The sequence below is a fragment of the Phragmites australis genome, chromosome 3 (genome assembly GCF_958298935.1).
Source record: "Phragmites australis chromosome 3, lpPhrAust1.1, whole genome shotgun sequence".
In the NCBI taxonomy this organism is placed as follows: Eukaryota; Viridiplantae; Streptophyta; class Magnoliopsida; order Poales; family Poaceae; genus Phragmites; species Phragmites australis.
In genome coordinates, this window is record NC_084923.1 from 31,899,158 (window position 1) to 31,906,387 (window position 7,230).

The 7,230-nt window shown below is 41.9% G+C and overlaps 1 pseudogene; it reads right to left on the minus strand.

Annotated features, from left to right (window-relative positions):
- Window positions 1–824: 824 nt before the first annotated feature.
- LOC133910655 (WAT1-related protein At3g02690, chloroplastic-like) lies at window positions 825–2,127 on the minus strand (annotated as a pseudogene).
- Between the last annotated feature and the right edge of the window lie 5,103 nt (window positions 2,128–7,230).

The window sequence follows — 7,230 nt, forward strand, 5'->3', positions numbered from 1 at the left end:
TATTATCCAATCAGTAGAATGATTGTCAGTGTTCTTGACATGAACGGGCCCGGCCTAAGATTGAATGAAGGGCGAGTTAAGAAAGAGACCAAAGTCAAACAGGTAGCAATTGTTCAAAATATTTGCAAAATCAGAACCAAAAATTCAGCAGAGGGTGAGACATGCCAAAACCAGTGCTTGGCCGGTTCCTGAACTTGTGATGACAGTAGGAACAGTGTTGGTTCACACGGGAGACATTTCCTGGTTCCTAAAATAAAGCGCTAGGAAGTCCTTTCAGCTACCGACCACAAGACACGTGTAGGTTTTTGCCATGTGAAAATTTTTTCTTCTAAAATTTTTTTCTTCTAAAATAACTATCAAGGATGAAAATTGAATCCATGCAACAAATGACAAATCTTGACTGTAGAAAGGCAATGTACTAATATAATTGTGTTTATTTGTCAAGTGTTCAAATCCGAATACAACAACTAATGTTGAGCCAGATCAAACACAAAAGGATGCAGAGCATGGTAGGTCCCAAATTCGACATTATGTAGGCTGCAACTTTAGACACGCTAAAGTACTTTTCTCAACACGATTGCAGGGAAAGTGCATATACTCTGTGTTCTCCAACTAAAGCAACACAACGACGTAAATACTAAAGCAGGACTACTATACATTGAGCTTCATAGATTAAACTATCTAATTCGTACTTCCAGGAAACATGGACATCAAAAAAGAACCTGAGGAAAGCTAACTCAACGTAACAACAACAAAGGTGAAATCGTGCTAGCGCATGTGATACAAACTCTACTATAATAAAATGAATGTTTATTCATCTATCACTAAGATACCCATCTTGTTACCATAAATGGATCTGAATACTTTGACACCCAGGAGACCATAATAGTTTCGACTGCCATGCTTTGAGCTGAGAGGAACATCCACCATTCCCCACTTCCCAGATTGTTGTGTCATTTCCTTCAACTGACTGTGCTGGAACCTGAAACACAACTATTGTTGTGCTAGACACAATTTGTACTTAAGCAAATTATGTGCAAAAAGAAACATCAAATTGGTATTCCAGGTCTGAGTTTCATAAAATTCGAAATGACCAGGAACCACTTTTCATCATTTTACAGATGATATGTGATGACCATATATTCACTTTTACATAGAAATAGCAGGAAAGAATTCAGAACCATCTTTTAAGAAGATTTAGAAAATTCATTTAAATAGTTCGGTCCAAACATTTGCATTAATAATGAGTGAACAAATTTTTCTGCAAGGAATCTTTGCTTTCCAAACAATGTAGTTATGCACTTGACGTAGAGAAAATAGCACTCATGTCATCATCAACATAGGTTGCCATCATAACTAATATTTGAACACCAGGTTACCAACCTATTTACAGTCTACATTGCATACAAAAACTTATACCCATTGGTAGAAGGCAAACCTCGAGAAGCAAGAGCACAATACAACCCAACACGAGCCCTCCAACTCCTACCGCACCGGTGGACTCTCCAAAGAGCAACGATGCGAGGACAGCAACCGTCAATGGCTGCGAGTCAATGATGACCTGCAATGGACATTTCAGATTGGCAAGTGTGGAAGTGCCTAAGGAGTATGGAGCTAAAGAACAACACAGGGGTTTGGGTTTCGCCTTACACTCTCAAGACCAGCCAATGTCTTCTGCAAGCCCTCCGTGAGAAAGCCCTGAGAAAGCAAGAACCAATGCCGCTTGATTCAAGAACCGCATACACACTAAAGCTCGTGCCTTTTAGCTGTAATCGAATTTACACTTTGAACACGACCACGCACCTAGAAGCAGGCGGCGTAGATGAGGAGTGCGCTGGCTGGGAGGAGGCGCAGCGCGGCGACAAAGAAGGGGCCAGTAAGAGGGATGACCCCCTTCATGACCACCATGGCCGTGCCCCAGAAGAATAAGGGTGACACCAGGGATGCCCACTCCCACAGCTCCCTCCCCGTGACCGTCGTCTCACTCTTCGCCTCGTCCTTCGATGCGGCGAGGGAGTGGGCGAGGAGGGGAGTGGTGTTGGTGTTGGCGTCAGGGTTGGGGTTGACGAAGCACTCGACATATGAGCCCATGCCGATGCAGCCGACCACGTCGGCAGGAGCGGTGGGTGCCGAGGGCAGTGGCGGAGTGTCACAGCGTGCGGGCGCAAGGCGGCGGTTGAGTGTGGGGGCAAAGGGTGGGCGGCGAGGAGGGAAGGGAGAGGGAGGAAGAGGGGCACGCGGTGGCGGGCATCATGTCCGGAGGTGGAGTCCTCAGGCGATGGAGGGAGAAGTCAGGAGTGGTAGGGAGTGGCGGAGCGCAGGATCTTTTCCGGTCCGTTCGCCCGTGACATCGCGGCTCTACTCGTACGTGTCGTCGTGTCACGTGGGGCCGTCGCCACCGGCGGGGAGGCCAACGTCCCACTTGTGGCCCGGCGAGGCGACCGCGAATCCACTGTTGGCGGGGTAGTACCCGTACGCGGCAAGGGAGAATAGCGTGGGGAAGCTAGGCCCGGCCCCGACGCCGGCACTAGCGACAGGGGAGGCAAGGGAGGGTGGGACAAAATCCTCGGCCATGGGGTTGAGCTTGGAGAGGAACTCCACCTTACCACGCATCTCGCGCTCCCTAGCGTCGAAGACCTCGTCCGTGCGGGGTGCAGCGTGGTCGGCAGAGGTCTCGACTATGGCCATCGGAATCGGTCGCAGGGAGGCGGAGGAGGAAGGAGGCGCTCGTCGGTCGGGTGGCACGAGAGGAGGAGGAGGAGGATTCTGGAAGGTTCAGCAGCGGAGGAAATGAGGTGGGTATATATAGAACCGAGCAGAGGCGGATAGGGAGAGGAGGGAACGAGGTCGCGTTATCGGGCCAGGAGTGGATTGGGTGGATCCAATCGTGGACGAGAGAGGAGCAAACGACAGATCCACACGGAAGGGATTGGAGCGGAACACTAACGGGAGGGCGGATGAAGGAAGTGGGCAGACGAGCGGATGCAGGGGAGCGGAACTGGGACGCAGCAGGTGAGAAAGCATGCGGCACAGGCGTCGATCAGGTGAACGCACAGCATCGGACGGTCGCAGAGTGGGTGGGCGGAGGAATCGAGAGGCAGACGGAACACGCCTTACTCTTATTTTAAGTAGGGGGATAATCTCTATGTGGGGAAAGGTTTTTAGTGGCAAACAATCCATAGCAATCATCTGCCAGGACTACAAATGTCGAGGAAAGTCTTTTTCGACAGATGCTGGAACTCCTAGCAGAAAGGTTGTCCCAGTTTCCAGATTTTATCCCGGCACTCCCTGGAAGACAAGTTATTACTAGCAGAAAACTTATATATCCTCATCAGGTATTATCTTTTGCTACAAACTAGTCGATATGCCGGCTATTAAACTATGAGATCATAATGTGTACTGAACTATCAATTATCAAATAGCATCAATTTTTGCTACACTAGGCCCATAGCTAGAAGCAGATGAAGATCAATTTACCGCACCTCTGGGTTGTGGTAGTGCAATCACACGGACGTGGACATGTACCTGCCTGGCTACCTGTGCCTCGATGAAGATTGAAGCAATCTTGCAGAACACAGTGGCGGCGAAGCTGTCTTGGTGGCGATTCTTCATTGATATGAGTTTTCTTTTCTTCAAAATATATTATCTTTTATGAGATTCTCTTCTTGAGACTTTTAATATTCCATCAAGAATATATTCTACCTTAGACTTCTTAATAGTTGGTATGAGATTTAATTTCCATATGTTGCAATTTTAACTCCTTCAGGAACTAGTGAATCCTTCAAGGATCTCTTCAAATGGATTTTCATATTCCACATATTAACATCATATTCTTTATTTATTCATTCATGTCATTTGCCAGAGATATAATAGAATATTTATTCATGGAGAATTCGAGTCTTTCAAAGACCTATGAACCATTTGCACTTCTAGATTCCTCAATTGTTTTCTTCATTGACCTGATATGAGCGCTACACATGACTCTGCCATTGACTATGTTTCCAGATCCTGGTTCTCATAAGTGAAACATTAGTAATTATAGAGGTAGTGTTATCGATAGCTATTATTTTCTCCAATATTCTCACAATTTGAGATTATTCAATTCTTAACCATATCTTCGTTATTTTCCCAAACGAAAGATACTTGGTTGTTCTACATTCCCAACACTAAAGATGTATGAGCTATGTGCTAGCTTTTTCATCTTCGTGATGAGCCTCTTCGTGAGGTTATCTTCATGAGAATTTGAGGAGTTTCTTAGTGATTGTTTTGACGAGTGTGCCTTGATCTAGAACATACAAGAGTCCCCATAGATTTTAGATCAACCATCAACAAGTCTACCCCTGCTGATACACCCACATGTCTCCCTGGGATATACCACACTCGGCATTCAGTTCACTACGAGTAAACTCAACTTCTAGTTTATAACTTCAAGTTACTCCTCTTTACTTTAATTTCAAAATTATCTGGTATTCATTTTAAGCTTTATGATTAGCAAGATTTTAGAGCATGATTTTTTCTTTTCTTTAATCAAATATCATTTTCCTACTTGAAATAATATAAGGCATTTCAATTATAGGCTCTCTCTCCCCGAATGCCAATATTAGATCTTTTTCAATAGCATACTTCAAAAGGTATCCTCTATCATGGGCATTCAATCAATAGAAATTCAGATCTATATCTCCCTAGTTTCAAGTGGAGGTCCATTCATGTATGCTAAGATAGTGAAATTATGTGAGAAATATTCACGCACTTATTTAAATTGGGTGGTTATTCATTATATGCAGTGAGCTAGACTTCATTAGAAGTGGCATGTAAACTATTATATTGTCTAGCTTCTTTTATTCTTCACCCAAAAAATTGATCCAATAACTCATACCATATACTTAAAATTAATTTGGACTATGAACCTCAAGTTCATAATTATGCAGCATCTAATTAATATGCATGGAAATTCTATTAGAATATCTAATTGCAATTAATTCCTTGTTCCCAAGTGCCTTTATTTAGAAATCCTAAACTCTCACAAATACTATAGAGTATAAGTGTTTATCAACCAACTTTATACATCCACACAATTTCCTAAATTCAAGGGAGTTCTCTCAAAATGCCTAACTAGGCATTTTGTTTCAATTGTTACTAAAATCCAGCTCATTTTGAATTAGGTTGGTTCCCTATTGGGTCAATTTTAGATTAGTTTGCTCCCCTTGATTTTAGGTTGCTTGGCCCGAGACCAATCAATTTCCTATCCATGCGGTGCATAAGAAGCTACAACGACAATAGCTCTACTAACACTACATGGATGTGGCTTGCTAGCGAGAAAACATGGTTATAGGGGTGGCACATGGTCATGCAGGCCAACACATTAGCAGGAGTAGGTATGAACATATAGCTTCGAATCTAACTATAATGCCCTACTCCACAACTAAAGCATAGTTTAGCTAAAAATTCAAAATTTTGGTAGCACCTCCTCTGATTTTTGAGGTATAACTGGCACAACATCATAGGCAAGATAAAATATGATACATAATCATGATATAGGCAGTAGCGAGGCTCCTTATGACTCGACCAAGCCATACAACTCTTTACAACACAAACAAGATTAAAACTCCTTTACATCCAAAACTTATCTCAAGAACAAGCACTGCACTTTTAGCTACGTCCATAGAGTGATCTAGACTATAAACAGTGTGGATCATGCCAGCTTCTAACCCTAAGTCCATTATGCTTGCCAAAATGACTTAAGTATACAAATATAGACTACGACATGGAAAATGAAAAGATACTCTTCCACATGATACATATGCTAACACAATCTTCCATGATGTCTTAAAAACAAAGATAATTCACAATGGTAAGCAAAACATAACCAAACAAGGGTGCACATCTTCCTAATATGACAATTGCCAAACAAATACCCCAAAATGCCCATATATCATAATACCAACTCTCCATAATTTCATATTCTTTGGACGGTATGAAAATATATGAATGCCATGTTGCAATTCCATTTGTAATTTTAATGTTGAACAATACCAACCTCTCATGCAACTCCATGTACCAGTACTAGTCATAGCGCGATGGCAGTTACTACCCTTTATCTCCATATAAAATGTATATGTATGCATGTGAATCAACATGTTTGCTTAGCAACTTTTAATAGCACCAGATGGATGCCAACATAATCACCAATTCATATATAAACGATGACAAGGTCAATTTTGATGAAATAGCGTTGATTCAACATAGCTTTTAAAAAACATCTCCAACCACCATTATCATCACCAATTTCATGCTCATATGATGGCATGAGCAATGCTCATGAGATGACATGATTGCAGCATGATACTTATATGCATACGACATCATATACCAATAAGAGGGTTCATCATATATTCTAAAATAAATCAAAAATAACAACCAATAGGCATACTTCACCTCATGATGACAATACACATAATGGAATCGATAAAGATTAGCACAAGCAGAACCGCATCATTATGAGCAAAATCATTGACCACCAAATAGTACTAAATGTGAGTACAAATGTAAACTAAGTTATCCCTCTTATTAAGCTGGACTCCATATTAATTAAACAAAAAATGATGTAAGACATGAATACAAATATAGCATTAGCCACACCCCTATGTTACTTACCTTTTACCGATGGCGGTGGAGGGAGCTCATCTCAACATGATCTGAGATATCACCACGTGCACAAGCTTACTCTCAGTGCCAAAGACACATCATTAACATAAACAATTACACACTTCCTACATCCAAAAATACCGCATATAAGGCGTTATCAGAATTTATGGAAGACTCTAGCATCAAGCTCTTCATTCAACATCATTAAGGTCATCAAATTGACCGTCGATGCTACCCAACTCGAGCTACATATTCTAGAGACAATGACATCTCAACCCATGTTTATCAATCAACTTGATGATATGTATAATCTCCCAATCTACCCAACAACTTCTGTTTTAAGCTCGTAAACAAAATTGGCACTAATTACTCTCAATTTCTTAATACATACCCTTGTTGCACATGAAACAGACTATCGATCTGGAATTCCAATGATAAAAATGAATGTCTACTACTCATCGATAAGCATTTAAAGACTACGTAGAAGTTACCTTCGCAGGAGGGAAGCTAACTCGATGAGAAAATCGACGAAAATGTGAAATTCCAAAATTTCCCTTCTCCCTCTCCTTCTTCCTCTTATCTCTA